We start from the raw sequence: 23023 nt of genomic DNA, 5'->3' as shown, positions 1-23023 counted from the left end.
GGGTTGGCTTCATCTAGGGTTGGGCGATAGTACGATAGCATTGTAAATTGCCGATGATTGACAGCCATCGTTGATGGTGACAACATCGTGATGTAACAGACGATGGTTAAGCCTATTGGATCTTGACTGACGCTGTGTCTCGCAGCGCACGGCAGGGCAGCACACAAGTGCCATTTTGAGTAATATTCCTATTCCTATTTGCTATAGCCTATTTCAATAAATATGTTATATAGCCTACAGAACGCAAGAGAGGAATGTAGGCCAGACAGAACAGAGAATTCCACCAAAGCGGTGCAAAATTCAAAGCAAGAAGATATAGTTTCTCTCTCAGATGCATGGGCAATATGCAAAAGCTTAAACCTTTTTTTATTTTTTATTTTAGCGATGTTGTCTAGCTGTAAAACAACAACTAAAAAAGCCTATATTCCATTCTCTCGTCATTTTATAGGCCATGAATATGACTGACGGCTATGCTTCATCGTTTTATGCATAGCTTTCTCCCAACCAAACAATGAATGTAACAGAGTTCCATCTCCAAGTTATTTGAATCGCCTAAAAAAAGTAAGGTAGCCAGAGGACTAATAATGAGGGAACATTCAATGGCTTATAAAAAAATGTAATTACAAGTTTAATCAAGTTGAAGCTTATTTTGAAAGAAATTATCCATGCGGGTCGGGTAATCCCTCCATGTGAGGTTGAAAACCAAACGGCCAATAATCTATCCTCCTCCTCCTAGCCCTATCATAAAGGCTTCAAGACAAGTAAAAATGATGAACAGCAGCTTATTTCTAGCCTACAAAGTTGTTGTGGCTTTCAAAAAGAGTAAGAATGAAAGTCTGTAGCCTAAACCTAGGCCTAGGCTATTCTTAATCACAGCTTTATGAGAGAGTGAAAAAAAAACTATATTTATTTTTATATCATTTTACAAGACAGATAAAGTAATTATTATCCAGTTCTGCTTCTAGGCCTATAACCTAGCCCTCTAGGGTAAGACAGCCCGTTTCTCATCAGACAGTCACTGCGCCATCATCTGCACACCCCACCGATACATGCACACAAACCTCTTCTGCTCCGCCACCAGAAATGGATATTAGAGAAGATTTTCCATTGCCTTCACTTAGCCTCTTCCCAGGCTTTGAACAACATGATTCATCCAGTTGCATTCGATTTCGAGCTATAGCCCAACTGTCGATTTAGCTGAGTTTATTGTATTTTATTTTGGGGAGGGGGGCAGCCTAATAGATATCATCGTATATCACAATATTTTAGGAGTACATAATCATGATAGGACAAAGGTTGACGTCACCCAACCCTAGTTTCATCACCATACTAGTACGGAGCTTGATCCTGCCAAATTACAGTACAGTGGAGTCTTTCTTTTCAGTCCCTAAACAGATGATTCCTTGCTTCCAACCCTATGTTTTCATTGTATCAACGGTTGTACTGAAAGACCAGGTTCAAGGGGCTTAAGACTCTCCTTGCACACCCTTGCTCGATGTTGTGGCGTAACATACAAAGGTCACACATTCATGTCTCACAGTGTTACCTTTGGTTTCTCACCAGCTGTCTTTTTCTATATTCTCCTTGTATTCCTTCTTCCTTCCTCCCAAAGGATGAATGATTAATTTAAAGCCTCCAGATAATAGTTCAGTTGCTGCTCTAGCGCCGGTGCCCTGGGTCACTTCTCCTTCTCCCACCTTCAGATCACAGTACCCAAACAAGAGGCCCCTTTCTCTGTCCCTGGCAACCCACAAGCTCGGCCTCTTAGATCAACCACCCCCCTACGGCTGGCAGTGCTGTCGCTTTCTCTCTCTCCCTCTCCCCCCCTTCCTTCTGGCGTTGGTGTACTAATGTGTTTCTATAATTCATTGTTAGTTTGGGAAAGGCATGTTCACCCAGCCCCGATCGCCCGCAGTGATGCATCTGTGAGTGATTTTCCAATGACAAATAAATGAAATCGGTGGGGTGAAGGGAGGGTGAGGAGAGAACAACAGGAAAACAGATGATTCATTATATTTATTCTGTTGCAGTGAGCAGGCCAACGTGTCAATCATCTGCAGAGCCTTGTTTCATTCCAAACTTGCCACATTATGAATTGGAAAAACTTAGTGAAAGAGATGTACGGTACAGCACACACTAAGGCTGACCCCATTTAGTTGACTGGTCGATTGTTTTTTAGTCGATAGACTGTTGGTCGACCGAGATTTAGTCGAGCATGAGCAAAAAATATATAATATCATGGTGTACAGGACAACTATCTAATCCGCCCATGTCTGAGTGGACTGATCCATTGTAAATTCCGTGGGGTTGGCACAGTCCATCAGTCTAAGACATGTGGTACTGAAATTGTATATGGTTATATTACATACAATTGAAGTCGGATGTTTACATACACTTAGGTTGGAGTCATTAAAACAGTTTTTTCAACCACTCCACAAATTTATTGTTAACAAACTATTGTTTTGGCAAGTCGGTTAGGACATATTCTTTGTGCATGACATGTCATTTTTCCAACAATTGTTTACAGACAGATTATTTCACTTATAATTCACTGTATCACATTTCCAGTGGGTCAGAAGTTTACATACACTAAGTTGACTGTGCCTTTAAACAGCTTGGAAAATTCCCGAAAATGGTGTCATGGCTTTAGAAGCTTCTGATAGGCTAATTGACATAATTTGAGGTGTGTTAACCTCTCTGGCCAAAAGCCAGGGAAAATGCAGAGTGCCAAATCCAAATATATTACTATAAAAATCTAACTTTCATTAAATCACACATGCAAATTAAAGCTACACTTGTTGTGAATCGAGCCAACATGTCAGATTTCAAAAAGGCTTTTCGGCAAAAGCAAACGATGCTATTATCTGAGGATAGCACCATGGTAAACAAAGAGAGAAACCATATTTCAACCCTGCAGGCGCGACACAACGCAGATATAAAAATATAATTCATGCCTCTGACGAGTTTCTTTCGTTGGCACTCCAATATGTCCGATAAACATCACAAATGGTCCTTTTGTTCGATTAATTCCGTCGATATATATCCAATATCCATTTATTTGGCACGGTTGATCCAGAACGCCGGTTCCAACTTGCTCAACGTGACTACAAAATATCTCAAAAGTTACCTGTAAACTTTGCCAAAATATTTCAAACTACTTTTGTAATACAACTTTAGGTATTTATTTACGTAAATAATCGATAATATTGAAGACGGGATGATCTGTGTTCAATACAGGAAGAAATCAAACTGAAGCATGCTTTCTGGTCACGCGCCTCTATCTAACGGTACACTTCAAGTGACCCTCGTTCAAGATGGCCGTACTTCTTCATTACACAAAGGAATAACCTCAACCAATTTCTAAAGACTGTTGACATCCAGTGGAAGCGATAAGAACTGCAAGAAGGTCCCTTAGAAATCTGGATTCCCATTGAAAAGAGAGTGACCTCAAAAAAAGAACATCTGAATGTTTTGTCCTCGGGGTTTCGCCTGCTAAATAAGTTCTGTTATACTCAGACATGATTCAAACAGTTTTAGAAACTTCAGAGTGTTTTCTATCCAAATCGACTAATAATAGGCATGTCTTATCTTCTGGGGATGAATAGCAGGCAGTTGAATTTGGGCATGCATTTAATCCGGACATGAAAATACTGCCCCCTGTCACCAAGAAGTTAACTGCCTTGTTCAGGGGCAGAACGACAGATATTCTCCTTGTCAGCTCGGGGGATCCAATCTTGCAACCTTACAGTTAACTATTCCAACGCTCTAACCACCTGCCTCTCGTTGCACTCCAAGGAGACTGACTGCCTGTTACGTGAATGCAGTAGAAGCCAAGGTAAGTTGCTAGCTAGCATTAAACTTATCTTATAAAAAACAATTAATCAATCAATCAATCATAATCACTAATTATAACTACACATGGTTGATGATATTACTAGTTTATCTAGCGTGTCCTGCGTTGCATATAATCGATGCAACCCTGGGGAATGATTTAGCAAGTGTATTTGCGGAAAAAATCACAATTGTTGGACGAATGTACCTAACCATAAACACCAATGCCTTTATTAAAATCAATACACAGAAGTATATATTTTTAAACCTGCATATTTAGATAAAAGAAATCCAGGTTAGCAGGCAATATTAACCAGGTGAAATTGTGTAACTTCTCTTGCGTTCATTGCACGCATAGTCCGGGTATATGCAACAGTTTGGGCAGCCTGGCTCATTGCGAACTAATTTGCCAGAATTTTACGTAATTATGAAATGTAACATTGAAGGTTGTTCAATGTAACAAGAATATTTAGACTTAGGGATGCCACCCGTTAGATAAAATACCGAACGGTTCCGTATTTCACTGAAATAATAAACGTTTTGTTTTTGAAATGATAGTTTGTGGATTCAACCATATTAATGACCAAAGGCTTGTATTTCTGTGTGTTATGTTATAATTAAGTCTATGATTTGATAGAGCAGTCTGACTGAACGATGGCAGGCAGCAGCAGGCCCGTAAGCATTCATTCAAACAGCACTTTAGTGCATTTTGCCAGCAGCTCTTCGCAAGCACATCGCTGTTTATGACTTCAAGCCTATCAGCCTAATGACTGGTGTAACCGATGTGAAATGGTTAGCGGGGTGCGCGCTAATAGCTTTTCAAACGTCACTCGCTCTGAGACTTGGAGTAGTTATTCCCCTTGCTCTACAAAGGCCGTGGCTTTTGTGGAGCGATGGGTAACACTGCTTCGAGTGTGGCTGTTGTCGTTGTGTTCCTGGTTCGAGCCCAGGGAGGAGCGAGGAGAGGGACGGAAGCTATACTGTTACACTGGCAATACTATAGTGCCTATAAGAACATCCAATAGTCAAAGGTTAATGAAATACAAATGGTATAGAGAGAGAGAGTCCTATAAATACTATATTAACTAAACCTAAAACTTCTTACCTTGGAATATTGAAGACTCATGTTGAAAGGAACCACCAACTTTCATATGTTCTCATGTTCTGAGCAAGGAATTTAAACGTTAGCTTTCTTACATGGCACATATTGTACTTTTACTTTCTTCTCCAACACTTTGTTTTTGCATTATTGCATTATTTATTATTTTGCATTAGCCAAATTGAACATGTTTCATTATTTATTTGAGGCTAAATTGATTTTATTGATATATTATAGTAAGTTAAAATAAGTGTTCATTCAGTATTGTTGTAATTGTCATTATTACAAGTAAATAAATACAAATCGGCCGATTTAATCGGCTTTTTTGGTCCTCCAATAATCGGTATCGGCATTGAAAAATCATAATCGGTAGACCTCTAGAGGAAACAGGTTCAAAAGCATCAATATCCGCAGTAAAATGAGTCCTATATTGACATAACCTGAAAGGCCGCTCAGCAAGGAAGAAGCCACTGCTCCAAAACCGCCATAAAAAAGCCAGACTACGGTTTGCAACTGCACATGGGGACAAAGATCTTACTTTTTTGGAGAAATGTCCTCTGGTCTGATGAAACAAAAATAGAACTGTTTGGCCATAATGACCATCGTTATGTTTGGAGGAAAAAGGGGGAGGCTTGCAAGCCGAAGAACACCATCCCAACCGCGACGCATGGGGGTGGCAGCATCATGTTGTGGGGGTGCTTTGCTGCAGGGGGGAGGAAGGAAAATGATGTGGATATATTTAAGCAACATCTCAAGAATTCAGTCAGGAAGTTAAAGCTTGGTCGCAAATGGGTCTTCCAAATGGACACTGGGAATGTGATGAAAGAAATTAAAGCTGAAATCAATCATTCTCTCAACTATTTTTCTGACATTTCACATTCTTAAAATAAAGTGGTGATCCTAACTGACCTAAGACAGGGAATTTTTACTAGGATTAAATGTCAGGAATTGTGAAAAACTGAGTTTAAATGTATTTGGCTAAGGTGTATGTAAACTTTTGACTTCAACTGTGCAACACTAATAAAAATATTATTTTAGAGCAAATATGCTTTCCCCTGCATTGGATAGTTGTTGCTGTCCACGGATCAGAAACACATCAGTGCGCATTTGAATTGGTGCCTTTTCCTCGGCCATGTTGATATGTGCATAATAGCAAAGTTACCCAGCATATTGGTGTTGAGAACAATGCGGCAGAGGCAGCAGCAGAATGAGCTGCCTTTTCCTTATTGTCTAACAGTGAGGAGAGAGGAAACCCCAACTTAATTAGGTCTATAATCAATAGCCTAATTGTTGAATGTGCCTGGCTTTATAAATCATCAATACGTCCACAGATGACAGATCCTGCATCTGTTGCCTGTTTAGTGTTTGTTTAATAGCTCACTGATTCCGTGAGCACCGAGCCTCACGCAATAACATGTCAAGTAAACGATTTCACAAATTCAGCTGTTTTTATTCTTGCTTTGCTGTAATATAGGAACATAGTCCCTTTGAATACTTAGTCCCTTTGAATACTTAGTCCCTTTGAATACTTAGTCCCTTTGAATACTTAGTCCCTTTGAATACTTAGTCCCTTTGAATACTTAGTCCCTTTTGAATACTTAGTCCCTTTGAATACTTAGTCCCTTTGAATACTTAGTCCCTTTGAATACTTAGTCCCTTTTGAATACTTAGTCCCTTTTGAATACTTAGTCCCTTTTGAATACTCAGTCCCTTTTGAATACTTAGTAGCTTTACACTTTGTTTTTCTTTTTTCGTTGGAACATTCTCTCTGTGATTATTCATAATTTACTTAGTTTATACTGTTCCAAATGGTCAGAATTTTTACATTTATAATAATAATAACACTCTATTTCTTGATCTCCTTCTCTTTGTTATTATTATTATTATGATCATAAGTAATGTCATTATCATTAGTAGGTTTAGTATACCTGCCTTGTATTTTTATTTTTATTTATTTATTTATTTCACCTTTATTTAACCAGGTAGGCTAGTTGAGAACAAGTTCTCATTTGCAACTGCGACCTGGCCAAGATAAAGCATAGCAGTGTGAACAGACAACACAGAGTTACACATGGAGTAAACAATTAACAAGTCAATAACACAGTAGGAAAAAAAGGGGGAGTCTATATACATTGTGTGCAAAAGGCATGAGGTAGGCGAATAATTACAATTTTGCAGATTAACACTGGAGTGATAAATGATCAGATGGTCATGTACAGGTAGAGATATTGGTGTGCAAAAGAGCAGAAAAGTAAATAAATAAAAACAGTATGGGGATGAGGTAGGTGAAAATGGGTGGGCTGTTTACCAATAGACTATGTACAGCTGCAGCGATCGGTTAGCTGCTCAGATAGCAGATGTTTGAAGTTGGTGAGGGAGATAAAAGTCTCCAACTTCAGCGATTTTTGCAATTCGTTCCAGTCACAGGCAGCATAGAACTGGAACGAAAGGCGGCCAAATGAGGTGTTGGCTTTAGGGATGATCAGTGAGATACACCTGCTGGAGCGCGTGGGTGTTGCCATCGTGACCAGTGAACTGAGATAAGGCGGAGCTTTACCTAGCATGGACTTGTAGATGACCTGGAGCCAGTGGGTCTGGCGACGAATATGTAGCGAGGGCCAGCCGACTAGAGCATACAAGTCGCAGTGGTGGGTGGTATAAGGTGCTTTAGTGACAAAACGGATGGCACTGTGATAAACTGCATCCAGTTTGCTGAGTAGAGTGTTGGAAGCAATTTTGTAGATGACATCGCCGAAGTCGAGGATCGGTAGGATAGTCAGTTTTACTAGGGTAAGTTTGGCGGCGTGAGTGAAGGAGGCTTTGTTGCGGAATAGAAAGCAGACTCTAGATTTGATTTTCGATTGGAGATTTTTGATATGAGTCTGGAAGGAGAGTTTACAGTCTAGCCAGACACCTAGGTACTTATAGATGTCCACATATTCAAGGTCGGAACCATCCAGGGTGGTGATGCTGGTCAGGCGTGCTGGTCAGGCGTGCGGGTGCAGGCAGCGAACGGTTGAAAAGCATGCATTTGGTTTTACTAGCGTTTAAGAGCAGTTGGAGGCCACGGAAGGAGTTGTTGTATGTCATTGAAGCTCGTTTGGAGGTTAGATAGCACAGTGTCCAAGGACGGGCCGGAAGTATATAGAATGGTGTCGTCTGCGTAGAGGTGGATCAGGGAATCGCCCGCAGCAAGAGCAACATCATTGATATATACAGAAAAAAGAGTCGGCCCGAGGATTGAACCCTGTGGCACCCCCATAGAGACTGCCAGAGGACCGGACAGCATGCCCTCCGATTTGACACACTGAACTCTGTCTGCAAAGTAATTGGTGAACCGTGCAAGGCAGTCATCCGAAAAACCGAGGCTACTGAGTCTGCCGATAAGAATATGGTGATTGACCGAGTCGAAAGCCTTGGCAAGGTCGATGAAGACTGCTGCACAGTACTGACTTTTATCGATGGCGGTTATGATATCGTTTAGTACCTTGAGCGTGGCTGAGGTGCACCCGTGACCGGCTCGGAAACCAGATTGCACAGCGGAGAAGGTACGATGGGATTCGAGATGGTCAGTGACCTGTTTGTTGACTTGGCTTTCGAAGACCTTAGATAGGCAGGGCAGGATGGATATAGGTCTGTAACAGTTTGGGTCCAGGGTGTCTCCCCCTTTGAAGAGGGGGATGACTGCGGCAGCTTTCCAATCCTTGGGGATCTCAGACGATATGAAAGAGAGGTTGAGCAGGCTGGTAATAGGGGTTGCGACAATGGCGGCGGATAGTTTCAGAAATAGAGGGTCCAGATTGTCAAGCCCAGCTGATTTGTACGGGTCCAGGTTTTGCAGCTCTTTCAGAACATCTGCTATCTGGATTTGGGTAAAGGAGAACCTGGAGAGGCTTGGGCGAGTAGCTGCGGGGGGGCGGAGCTGTTGGCCGAGGTTGGAGTAGCCAGGCGGAAGGCATGGCCAGCCGTTGAGAAATGCTTGTTGAAGTTTTCGATAATCATGGATTTATCGGTGGTGACCGTGTTACCTAGCCTCAGTGCAGTGGGCAGCTGGGAGGAGGTGCTCTTGTTCTCCATGGACTTCACAGTGTCCCAGAACTTTTGGAGTTGGAGCTACAGGATGCAAACTTCTGCCTGAAGAAGCTGGCCTTAGCTTTCCTGACTGACTGCGTGTATTGGTTCCTGACTTCCCTGAACAGTTGCATATCGCGGGGACTATTCGATGCTATTGCAGTCCGCCACAGGATGTTTTTGTGCTGGTCGAGGGCAGTCAGGTCTGGAGTGAACCAAGGGCTATATCTGTTCTTAGTTCTGCATTTTTGAACGGAGCATGCTTATCTAAAATGGTGAGGAAGTTACTTTTAAAGAATGACCAGGCATCCTCAACTGACGGGATGAGGTCAATGTCCTTCCAGGATACCCGGGCCAGGTCGATTAGAAAGGCCTGCTCACAGAAGTGTTTTAGGAAGCGTTTGACAGTGATGAGGGGTGGTCGTTTGACTGCGGCTCCGTAGCGGATACAGGCAATGAGGCAGTGATCGCTGAGATCCTGGTTGAAGACAGCGGAGGTGTATTTGGAGGGCCAGTTGGTCAGGATGACGTCTATGAGGGTGCCCTTGTTTACAGATTTAGGGTTGTACCTGGTGGGTTCCTTGATGATTTGTGTGAGATTGAGGGCATCTAGCTTAGATTGTAGGACTGCCAGGGTGTTAAGCATATCCCAGTTTAGGTCACCTAACAGAACAAACTCTGAAGCTAGATGGGGGGCGATCAATTCACAAATGGTGTCCAGGGCACAGCTGGGTGCTGAGGGGGGTCGGTAGCAGGCGGCAACAGTGAGAGACTTATTTCTGGAGAGAGTAATTTTCAAAATTAGTAGTTCGAACTGTTTGGGTATGGACCTGGAAAGTATGACATTACTTTGCAGGCTATCTCTGCAGTAGACTGCAACTCCTCCCCCTTTGGCAGTTCTATCTTGACGGAAGATGTTATAGTTGGGTATGGAAATCTCAGAATTTTTGGTGGCCTTCCTGAGCCAGGATTCAGACACGGCAAGGACATCGGGGTTAGCAGAGTGTGCTAAAGCAGTGAGTAAAACAAACTTAGGGAGGAGGCTTCTGATGTTGACATGCATGAAACCAAGGCTTTTTCGATCACAGAAGTCAACAAATGAGGGTGCCTGGGGACATGCAGGGCCTGGGTTTACCTCCACATCACCCACGGAACAGAGGAGGAGTAGTATGAGGGCGCGGCTAAAGGCTATCAAAACTGGTCGCCTAGAGCGTTGGGGACACCATTGAGCTGTAGGCCTAAGAGCACATCCTGTTTAGTCTTAATACTGTAACTTACTTAGGCCTATTTTTCTAATCTTACAGTGCATGTGGAACGTATTCAGACTCCTTGACTTTTTCCACATTTTGTTACAATACAGCCTCATTCTAAAATGGATTAAAACAACATTTTTTCCCCCCTCATCATTCAATACACAATACCCAATAATGACAAAGCAAAAACAGGTTTTTAGAAATGTTTGCAAATCTATTAAAAATAAAAAAACTGAAATATCACATTTACATAAGTATTCAGACCCTTTACTCAGTACTTTGTTGAAGCACCTTTGGCAGCGATTACAGCCTCAAGTCTTCTTGGGTACGGCACTACAAGCTTTTGTTTGTCATTTCCTCACATTTTATTTGTCACATGTGCCAAATACAACCGGTGTAGACCTTACAATGAACTGCTTACTTACAAGCCCTTAACCTTTCTGAGCACGGAACCCGGTAGCGGGCTGAAATTCCACAACATACGGTGATCGCTACATAAATAGTCATATTAAACATTCATGAAAATACAAGTGTCTCAAATGTATCGAAAGCCTAGAATTTTGCTAATCCAACTGCGTTGTCAGATTTAAAAAAGGATTTACTGCGAAAGAATACGATGCGATTATCTGAGCATAGAGCCCCATAAAAAAACAACTATTTCAACCAGCACATGCGTAAACGTAACATATTCACAAACTGCATTAAAATAAATCGATTACCTTTCACGATCCTCGTCTGTTTGCAATTCCAATGCTCATTGTTACACAATGAATGATCTTTTGTTTGATAAAATAATTTTTTATAGCGTAATACGAAACATTTTGTGAACTGCTTGTGTCGTGAATTCCGTCTCATTCCATTTTCGACGACACATTCCAGGTAAATAACCCACACAGAACGTCCAGTCATGTTGGGTTTCACTGCAATCAACTGGTTTGTTTGTAACACAATCAAACCTGATGGGTCATTTCACGGGACAAATTGACTGAAAGAAACCGATTTGAAGTCATGACATCATTGTGCACCAATGATTTGCCCGCTGTTTCATTGACTGACTGTATTTTAACCCAATGACCACTGATCGTCTTGAAATATAGCTGGGTAGATAGCCAATGAGGTGAGGTAAATAGGTCATGTTTATGTGTTGCAAGACCAACCCATGTAGTAAGCTCCTGCGTAAAGAGAGTAATTCGCTATTGAAGTTTCATACCGGAAGGAGAAACACGTATTACGCACAGCGTTGTTTCGCATATTCAGCTGTTTATATATCAATCATTATGGCAACTAAGTCAGGGAAATCTAAATCTAGATATACAGATGTACACACAATTTTAGAATAAATTGATTGGGAAAGTGAGACAGATATTGTTGTAGGACGATTCATTTAGCGATTGTGGAGGCATAGCAAGGGCATTGAAGATGAAATGTGGCTGGGTCTTTCAGCATGACAATGATCCCAAACACACCGCCTGGGCAACGAAGGAGTGGCTTCATAAGAAGCATTTCAAGGTCCTGGAGTGGCCTAGCCAGTCTCCAGATCTCAACCCCATATAAAATCTTTGGAGGGAGTTAAAAGTCTGTGTTGCCCAGCAACAGCCCCAAAACATCCCTGCTCTAGAGGAGATCTGCATGGAGGAATGGGCCAAAATACCAGCAACAGTGTGTGAAAACCTTGTGAAGACTTCAGACGGGACTAAAATTACAGATATGGTGTTTATCATGATCACATCAATAAATTGGTTCTAACAAACTCTGAACACCATGACACGTGAAAGTGGGTGGAGCGGGACTCAAACCCGGAAGCTTATAAGAAATCCCGCTATGCCCTCCAACGAACCATCAAACAGGCAAAGCATCAATACAGGACTAAGATCGAATCGTACTACACCGGCTCCGACGCTCGTCGGATGTGGAAGGGCTTGCAAACCATTACAGACTAAAAAGGAAGCACAGCTGCCCAGTGACACGAGCCTACCAGACAAGCTAAATTACTTCCCAGCTCGCTTCTGGGCAAGTAACACTGAAACACGCATGAAAGCATCAGCTGTTCCAGATGACTGTGTGATCACTCTTCGTAGCCGATGTGAGTAAGACCTTCAAACAGGTCAACATTCACAAGGCCGCCGGGCCAGACGGATTACCAGGATGTGTACTCCGAGAACACACTGACAAGTGTCTTCACTGACATTTTCAAACTCTCTCTGTCTGAGTCTATAATAACAACATGTTTCAAGCAGACCACCATAGTCCCTGTTGCCCAAAAACACTAAGGTAACCTGCCTAAATGACTACAGACCCGAAGCACTCACGTCTGTTGCCGTGAAGTGCGTTGAAAGGCTGGTCATGGCTCACAACACCATTATCTCAGAAACCCTAGACCCTCTATAATTTTCATACCGTCCAAACAGATCCACAGATGATGTGATCTCTATTGCACTCCGCACTGCCCTTTCACACCTGGACAAAAGGAACACCTATGTTAGAACGCTATTCATTAACTACAGCTCAGCGTTCAACACCATAGTGCCCTCAAAGCTCATCACTAAACTAAGGACCCTGGGATTAAACACCTCCCTCTGCAACTGGATCCTGGACTTCCTGACGGGCCGTCCCCGGGTGGTAAGGGTAGGTAGCAACACATGCGCCACGCTGATCCTCAACACGGGGGCCCCTCAGTGGTGCATGCTCAGTCCCCTCCTGTACTCCCTGTTCACTCATGACTGCACGGCCAGGCATCAACATCATTAAGTTTGCCCATGACACAACAATGGTAGGCCTAAACAACGACGAGACAGCCTATAGGAAGGAGGTCAGAGATCTGACCGTGTGGTGCAAGGACAACAACCTCTCCCTCAACATGATCAAGACAAAGGAGATGATTGTGTACTACAGGAAAAGGAGGACCAAGCACGCCCCCATTCTCACCGACAGGGCTGTATTGCAGCAGGTTGAGAGCTTCAAGTTCCTTGGCGTCCACATCACCAACAAACTATCATGGTCCAAACACACCAAGACAAAACGTGAAGAGGGCACGACAAAACCTATTCCCCCTCGGGAGACCGAAAAGATTTGGCATGGGTCCTCAGATCCTCAAAAGCTTCAACAGCAGCACCAGAGAGCATCCTGACGGGTTGCATCACTGCCTGGTTTGGCAACTGCTCGGCCTCTGACCGCAAAGCACCACAGAGTGTAGTGCGTATGGCCCAGTACATCACTGGGGCCAAGCTTCCTGTCCTCCACGACCTATATATAAGGCAGTGTCAGAGGAAGGCCCTTAAAATGGTCAAGGACTCCAGCCACCCTAGTCATAGACTGTTCTCTCTGCTTCCGCACTGCAAGCGGTCCCGGAGAGCCAAGTCTAGGCACAACAGGATTCTAAACACCTTCTACACCCAAACCATAAGACACCTGCTAATAAAATGGCTACCCAGACTTCTACCCCCACCCTCTTTTACACTGCTGCTACTACTCTCTGTTATCATCTACGCATAGTCACTTTAATAATACTACCTACATGTACATATTACCTTGACTAACCGGTACCCCCTGTATATAGCCTCGCAATTGTTATTTTATTGCTGCTCTTTAATTATTTGTTACTTTTATTTAAAATAAAAAAAATATGGTATTTTTCTTAACTGCATTTTTAACCTCAGAGCTACCCCCTACTTTCTTCAATTTCCGCCTGAAGACATACCCAAATCTAACGGCCTGTAGCTCAGGCACAGAACCAAGGATATGCATATTCTTGGTACCATTTGAAAGAAAACACTCTGAAGTTTGTGTAAATGTGAATTGAATGTTGGAGAATATAACACAATAGATCTGGTTTAGATAAAACAATGAAAAATATATATATTATTGTTGTATCATCTTTAAAATGAACAAGATAAAACAAACATTCAGATAGGATGATGGGGACAATTTCAGTGAAAAACACAAGAGGGCCACAGTACTTGTGCAAAGTTTCAGAATGATAACTTCCAAAATGAGTGTGCTACATGACATTTATCATGAAGTCACCCAGGTGTCCCACACAAGTAGCCTAAATGTGGCCAAATTGGTGAAGGTATACATTTTGAAACAAATAACTATGTACAAAATACCAAAATGGTATTCTAACACACCACCCCAAAAAATTGAGAAAGAAAATATGGGGAAAAAATATGAAGAAAAAAATATATACATTTACAAAATAACATGGATAACTATTTACACACTTTCAATATTTGTAAGACCCTCAGTCCTCTATCAAATCAAATTTATTTATATAGCCCTTCGTACATCAGCTAATATCTCAAAATGCTGCACAGAAACCCAGCCTAAAACCCCAAACAGCAAGCAATGCAGGTGTAGAAGCACGGTGGCTAGGGAAAAACTCCCTAGAAAGGCCAAAACCTAGGAAGAAACCTAGAGAGGAACCAGGCTATGAGGGGTGGAGATAACAGAACATGGCCGAGATTTTCAAACGTTCATAGATGACCAGCAGGGTCAAATAATAATAATCACAGTAGTTGTAGAGGATGCAACAGGACAGCACCTCAAGAGTAAATATGAACAGTTTAGGGTTCCATAGTCGCAGGCAGAACAGTTAAAACTGGAACAGCAGCAAGGCCAGGTGGACTGGGGACAGCAAGGAGTCATCATGCCAGGTAGTCCTGACGCATGGTCCTAGGGGTCAGGTCCTCCGAGAGAGAGAAACAGAGAATTAGAGAGCACATACTTAAATTCACACAGGACACCGGATAAGACAGAAGAAGTACTCCAGATATAACAAACTGACCCTAGCCCCCCGACACAAACTACTGCAGCATAAATATTGGAGGCTGAGACAGGAGGAGACACTGTGGCCCCATCCGATGAGACCCCCGGACAGGGCCAAACAGAAAGGATATAACCCCACCCACTTTGCCAAAGCTCTACACAATATTGTGCTGCTGATGCCAGGTGCCATAGCAGTCTCTTTCTGCTGTAAAGCAGAGGGTCACCAAGCATGTGGCGCAGATGATGGAAAATCACATTGTGGGATTTTTTATGAATTTATTTGCAAATTATGGTGGAAAATAAGTACTTGGTCAATAACAAAAGTTTATCTCAATACTTTGTTATATACCCTTTGTTGGCAATGACAGAGGTCAAACATTTTCTGTAAGTCTTCACAAGGTTTTCACACACTGTTGCTGGTATTTTGGCCCATTCCTCCATGCAGATCTCCTCTAGAGCAGTGATGTTTTGGGGCTGTTGCTGGGCAACACGGACTTTCAACTCCCTCCAAAGATTTTCTATGGGGTTGAGATCTGGAGACTGGCTAGGCCACTCCAGGACCTTGAAATGCTTCTTACGAAGCCACTCCTTCGTTGCCCGGGCGGTGTGTTTGGGATCAATGCCCTTGCTGATGGAAGGAGGTTTTCACTCAAAATCTCACGATACATGGCCCCATTCATTCTTTCCTTTACACGGATCAGTCGTCCTGGTCCCTTTGCAGAAAAACAGCCCCAAAAAGCATGATGTTTCCACCCCCATGCTTCAAAGTAGGTATGGTGTACTTTGGATGCAACTCAGCATTCTTTGTACTCCAAACACGACGAGTTGAGTTTTTACCCAAAATGTATATTTTGGTTTCATCTGACCATATGACATTTTCCCAATCTTCTTCTGGTTCATCCAAATGCTCTCTAGCAAACTTCAGACGGGCCTGGACATGTACTGGCTTAAGCAGGGGGACACGTCTGGCACTGCAGGATTTGAGTCCCTGGCGGCGTAGTGTGTTACTGATGGTAGGCTTTGTTACTTTGGTCCCAGCTCTCTGCAGGTCATTCACTAGGTCCCCCCGTGTGTTTCTGGGATTTTTGCTCACCGTTCTTGTGATCATTTTGACCCCACGGGGGAGATCTTGCGTGGAGCCCCAGATCGAGGGAGATTATCAGTGGTCTTGTATGTCTTCCATTTCCTAATAATTGCTCCCACAGTTGATTTCTTCAAACCAAGCTGCTTACCTATTGCAGATTCAGTCTTCCCAGCCTGGTGCAGGTCTACAATTTTGTTTCTGGTGTCCTTTGACAGCTCTTTGGTCTTGGCCATAGTTGAGTTTGTAGTGTGACTGTTTGAGGTTGTGGACAGGTGTCTTTTATACTGATAACAAGTTCAAACAGGTGCCATTAATACAGGTAACGAGTGGAGGACAGAGGAGCCTCTTAAAGAAGAAGCTACAGGTCTGTGAGAGCCAGAAATCTTGCTTGTTTGTAGGTGACCAAATACTTGTTTTCCACCATAATTTGCAAATAAATTCCTTAAAAATCATACAATGTGATTTTCTGGATTTTTTTTCTCATTTTGTCTGTCATAGTTGAAATGTACCTATGAAGAAAAGTACAGGCCTCTCATCTTTTTAAGTGGGAGAACTTGCACAATTGGTGGCTGACTAAATAGTTTTTTGCCCCACTGTATATATATAAATATATAGCTTATCAACTTTCAGTGAATGCTTTTGTTTATGTTTTGTGTTCATGAAGTGAATATTGCCAAATGCATCTATAAAAATAAATCAATCTGCCTATTTAATGCAACCCTTGCTGTTAATAAATCACAAAGCAGCAGCATACAACTGACCTAAACATTTGGAAATGATAAGTTAACTTTTTCATCCATAGCCTTTAAATGCATCTCAAGTGCAAGTGTACTGTTTAGCTCACATCTGAAGGCTGGGGGGCATTTAGGACATACTGTGGATCGCTAAAATATCCTAATGATTATGATCACACTTCCTCATTTCAAATATTATGGCAATACAACACCAAAGATAATTTGGTATCGTTTAGAAACATGGGAACCAAGCTTGAGTTATCAGTGTGGCCCGATCATGTAAGACATGTTGAAATACCGTATCTTCACGCCTAAAATAAAAACCTCCAGGCTTTTGTCATAACTGTCAATTTATTGAGAAAAAAATCACCATAAAAAATAATAAAAATCATTACATAAAAACGAATCCCATCTGAATCATCCTCTGGAATAAGGGGCATTTTGAAATAATAATTACATAATCAACATTCTCTAGTTATACTAGTCCCATGCGAATAGGTCGTTGACCACGTGCATGCGATGCATATACGTGTCATGTAAAGAGAGCAAGGATTAAGGGAATAGGGAATGTTTTTCTAAAGGAATCAGGGATTTTGGTAACGGAACTATTCAGTCAGAAAAGGCTGTAATTTATGTTGCAGCTTCAGCAACACGGACAACGAGGTAAACACGTTGATGTTCTGTGGCGGTCGCTGCAGCTGGGAGGAGAGAGGGAAAATGGATGCCAGTCACACAGTCACTTGCTGTCTTTTTCTTTTTGACGTTGAAAATGTTTGTCTAATCGATTGGTCGAAAGAACAGACCTCTCTTGGTTTACTTTTTTTTCGGACAGCCCTAGTACGTACACACACACACGTGTATATTCTGACACATGCACACATGCACTCTTTGTGCACACAAAGACCTTCTGACATCTACACTATCTGGCACATACACAGTGTCTTAGGGCACTCGCATGAACCCATATAACTCCCTCTATTTCACACATACTCTATCTTCTCTCCTATCTCGCTTTGTCTTCCTACTCTCCTCTCTCTGTTTCCTCCACTCTCCTCTCCCCTGTATCTTCTCCCTATTTTATCCATATGGCTGGGTGCTAATAACCCTGGTGGCTAAGCTGGTGTCGTCCTCGGGCTGTGGGGCGGGTCATGTCCATCTGTCCCAGGCTGCTAATTACCTAACGGGATTAGCCGTTCCCTGGACAGCACCCTGATCACAGTACCTCGGGGGCCAGGCCTGCCCTAAGCACCCATCACTCCCATTGATCCCCATTGATCGCTCACACCTGGGGAGCACTAAGTCTGGACCAGGTTTCATTTTACCATGCTATACCCCTCTTCCAATAATCTGCCCGCAGGGTGATGAAGGGGGGGGGGCGGGGGCGCAGCTGCTGTACAGATGGGCCACCTGATGATACATCTGCAGAAGGGGGAGGTGAAGGGTTAGGTGAGTGAGAGAAATTAAGAAAGAGAGAATGTGTGTGTGAGAGAGTATTTGTTTAGGACTGAGATGGTTTGTAAATAAGGTAAAGGGAGAGGAAGGATGTGTCAGGGGTTTTGTACAGTCTGGTGTTTGAGAATTAAGCTGAGTTGTTAGCACTGTGTGTGTGTGTTGTCTACAGTTTTACATCATGTAATGTATCATGTTATGATATCAATATACCTAGCTAATGGAAAATGTAATGTTGTCTCACCATCTCTTACACAACCCACACTGTCTGTGTCCCTGCATACCCCTACTGAGTCCTGGTTATGTCTCAGCTCATTCTAAGTTATTTAAAGCTCTTCCTCTGCTTCCTCCTGTCTGTCAGATCTACTTACCCTGTCTCTCAGCTACTCTGGCTGATGAAGTGTGATTTTTAAGGAGACTTGGTCAGCATCCAAATGGAACTACTTCTTCTCCAGTACAAAGCGCTCTTGCAACATAACATTTTTACCTCCACCCTTCCTGGGCAGATATTTGCCTAGTTGATCTCCCGGCATTCCTTAATTGATTAATTGGAGTTAAATGGGAAGTGTGTTCTGTTCTCTTCTGTCCAAAGTGCCAGCGAAAGAAACAGAGGGAAAGAAAGAGAGAAGGGAAAAGAGATGGAAAGGGAAACGAGAGTGTCACTTACATCCAAACTAGCTCTATGCGACAGTCAGTACGTCAGTCTCTCAGGGTTGGTGACATCGCCCCCAGGGGCCTCATGGGGCCTGCAGATGTGATGTCATAGCTGGATCCCCATTGGACAGGTTAGGGATTGGAGGAGTAGTTTTATGTGTGTCTGGGACTTTGGTTGAAGCAGCCCTGAGCGAATTGGTGTTGGACGGAAGTGCACACACCCAGTCCTTTATAGAGGAAAGCTAGGGCTGCCATTAACCTACTGGCCAGTCAAACGTTTAGACACACTTAGTCATTCAAGGGGTTTTCTTTATTTTCACTATTTTCTACACTGTAGAATAATAGTGAAGACATCACAACTATGAAACAACACAGTGTGGAAAATAGTCAAAGTAAAGAAAAACCCTTGAATGAGTACGTGTGTCCAAACTTTTGACTGGTACTGTATATTATGGTGTATGCACAGTGTATTTGGAATGTATTCAAACCCCTTGACTTTTTCCACAAAACGTAATAGTTTTCCTCATCAATCTACATATACATACAGTACCAGTCAAACGTTTGGACACACCTGCTCATTCAAGGGTTTTTCATTATTTTGACTATTTTGTACATTGTAGAATGATAGTGACGACATCACAACTATGAAATAACACACATGAAATCATGTAGTAACCCAAAAAGTGTTAAACAAATCACTATTTTAGATTTTTCAGAGAAGTCATCCTTTGCCTTGATGACAGATTTGCACACTCTTGACATTCTCTCAACCATCTTCACCTGGAATGCTTTTCAAACAGTCTTGATGAAGTACCCACATATGCTGAGCACTTCTTGGCTGCTTTTCCTTCACTCTGGTCCAACTCATTCCAAACCATCTCAACTGGGTTTTAGGTCGGTTGATTGTGGAGGCCAGGTCATCTGATGCAGCACTCAATCCCTCTCTTTCTTGGTCAAGTAGCCCTTACACAGCCTGCAGGTGTGTTGGGTCATTGTTCTGTTGGAAAACAAATGATAGTCCCACTAAGGGAAAACCAGATGGGATGCCGTATCACTGCAGAATGCTGTGGTAGCCATGCTGGTAAAGTGTGCCTTGAATTCTAAATAAATCCCTGACAATGACACCAGCAAAGCACCATCACACCACCTCCTCCATGTTTCACAGTGGGAACCACACATGCAGAGATCATCAGTTCACTTACTTACTCTAAGTCTCACAAAGACACGGCGGTTGGAACCAAACATCTTAAATTTGGACTCGTCAGACCAAAGGACAGATTTCCACCGGTCTAATGTCCATTGCTTGTGTTTCTTGGCCCAATCAAGTCTCTTGTTCTTATTGTTGTCCATTAGTAGTGTTTTTTAAAACTTTTTATTTAACTAGGCAAGTCAGTTAAGAACAAATTCTTATTTTCTATGACGGCCTCGGAACAGTGGGTTAATAACTGCCTTGTTCAGGGGCAGAACGACATTTTTTTTCCTTGTCAGCTCGGGGATTTGATCTTGCAACCTTTCGGTTACTAGTCCAACTCTCTAACCACTTTGCAGCAATTCGACCATGAAGACCTGCTTCACGCAGTCTCCTCTGAAAAGTTTATGTTGAGATGTGTCTGTTAATTGAACTCTGAAGCATTTATTTGGGCTGCAAAATCTGAGGCTGGTAACTCTAATGAACTTATCCTCTGCAGCAGAGGTAACTCTGGGTCTTCCTTTCCTGTGGCAGTCCTCATGAGAGCCAGTATCATCATAGCGCTTGATGGTTTTAGCAACTGCGCTTGAAGAAACTTTAAAAGTTCTTAATTTTCCAGATTTGACTGACCTTCATGTCTTAAAGTAATGATGGTCTGTCGTTTTTCTTTGCTTATTTGAGCTGTTCTTGCCATAATATAGACTTGGTCTTTTACCAAATAGGGCTATTTTCTGTATACCACCCCTAGCTTGTCACAACACAACTGATTGGCTTAAACGCATTAAGAAGCAAAGAAATTGCACAAATTACATTTTAACAAGGCACACATGTTAATTGAAATGCATTCCAGGTGACTACCTCATGAAGCTGGTTGAGAGAATGCCAAGAGAGTGCAAAGCTGTCAAGGCAAAGGGTCGCTACTTTGAACAATCTAAAATATATAATATATTTTGATTTGTTTAACACTTTTGTGTTTACAGCATGATTCCAAATGTGTTATTTCATAGTTTTGATGTATTCACTGTTATTCTACAATGTAGAAAATAGTAAAAAATAATGAAAAACCCTTGAATGAGTAGGTGTGTCCAAACCTTTGACCTGTACTTTATGTATAAAAAACAATATGCCTTATAGCAATGGGTCTGTATAATTATGTAAATGAGACTCGGAATTGAGCTCAGGTGCATCCTGTTTCCTTTGATCATCCTTGAGATGTTTCTACAACTTGATTGGAGTTCACCTGTGTTAAATTCAATTGATTGGACATGATTTAGAAAGTCACACACTTTCTGTCTATATAAGGTCTCACAGTTGACAGTGCATATCATAGCAAAAACCAAACCATGAGGTCAAAGGAATTGTCCATAGAGCTCCAAGACAGGATTGTGTTGAGGCAAAGATCTGGGTAAGGTAACCAAAACATTTTTGCAGCGTTGAAGGTCCCAAGAACACAGTGTTCTCAATCATTCTTAAATGGAAGAAGTTTGGAACCACAAAAACTCTAACTAGATTTGACTTCCCGTCCAAATGAAGCAATCGGAGGAGAAGGGCCGTGGTCAGGGAGGTGACCAAGAAAACGACGGCAACTGTGACAGTGCTCCAGAGTTGCTCTGTGGTATGGGAGAACCTTCCAGAAGGACAACCATCTGTGCAACACTCCACTGATCAGGTCTTTGTGGTAGAATGGCCAGGCGGAAGTCACTCCTCAGTAAAAGGCACATGACAGGCCGCTTGGAGTTTGCCAAAAGGCACCTAAAGACTTTCAGACCATGAAGAACAAGATTCTCTGGTCTGATGAAACTAAGATTGTACTCATTGTCTTGAATGCCAAGCATCACGTCTGGAGGTAACCTGGCACCATCCCTACAGTGAAGCATGCTGTAGGGATGATGTTCAGTGGCAGGGAAAGGGAGACTAGTCAGAATCGAGGGAAAGTTAAACAGAGCAAAGTACACAGAGATCCTTGATGAAAAACTGCTCCAGAGTACTCAGGACCTCTTACTGTGGCGACGGTTCACCTTCCAACAGGACAACGACCCCAAGCACAGAGCCAAGACAATGCAGGAGTGGCTTCAGGACAAGTCTATGAATGTCCTTGAGTGGCCCAGCCAGAGACCGGACTTGAACCCGATCGAACATCCCTGGAGTGACCTGAAATAGACTCTCCCCATCCAACCTGACAGAGCATGAGAGGATCTGCAGAGAAGAATGGGAGGAACTCCCCAAATACAGGTGTGCCAAGCTTGTAGCGTCTGAATTCTTATATGAATGTGATATTTCTTTTTTTAATGTACTTGCAAACATTTCTGAAAACCTGTTTTTGCTTTGTTATTATAGGGTGTTGTGTGTAGATTGATGAGGATAATAAAAAAATATGATCTATTTCTGAATAAAGCTGTAAAAGCTATAAAAGTCAATGGGTCTGAGTACTTTCCGAATGCAGTGTACATACTTTTGTGAATAGCCGTGTTGCTGTGTAATCATGTCATCTGCGTGTCTCTGGCAGCCTTTTCTTATGTATTTCACGGTCTCTCCATGCTCTCCCAGCTAGCTCCACTAACCGCTATAAATACTGTCCCAATCGCCCCTAGTTCTGCACAGTGTCCTCCCCTGTCCGAGTCCTCTTCTCACCGCTCCACTTTCCCAGCTGCTCCATGTATGAATCGGCTCATAATAAGCGGCTGACCCGACCTACTCCGGTTCTGTCTCATTACCCCGCTTCTAATGAAGCCCTGCAGGTCTGTGTGTGTGAGTGAGTAGGAGAGGTTAGTGACTCCGCCAGGCAGAGTGTAATTAGCCAGAATGGCGTGTGTGTGTGTAGCTAGGAGGACTAGGCGATCAGTCGGTCGGTGCACTGATGGATTGGGCCTAACAGACAGCCGGAGCTAGCTGTCT

General features: G+C 42.6%; 1 protein-coding gene across 3 annotated transcripts in view; it reads left to right on the top strand.

The window, feature by feature from the left end:
• LOC115113237 (bifunctional heparan sulfate N-deacetylase/N-sulfotransferase 2-like) overlaps positions 1-23023 on the top strand; it is a 234248-nt gene that overhangs the window by 97621 nt on the left and 113604 nt on the right. The gene's annotated exons all lie outside the window — the stretch shown is intronic.

The sequence above is a fragment of the Oncorhynchus nerka genome, linkage group LG28 (genome assembly GCF_034236695.1).
Source record: "Oncorhynchus nerka isolate Pitt River linkage group LG28, Oner_Uvic_2.0, whole genome shotgun sequence".
In the NCBI taxonomy this organism is placed as follows: Eukaryota; Metazoa; Chordata; class Actinopteri; order Salmoniformes; family Salmonidae; genus Oncorhynchus; species Oncorhynchus nerka.
This window is presented reverse-complemented; position numbering and strand designations above follow the sequence as displayed.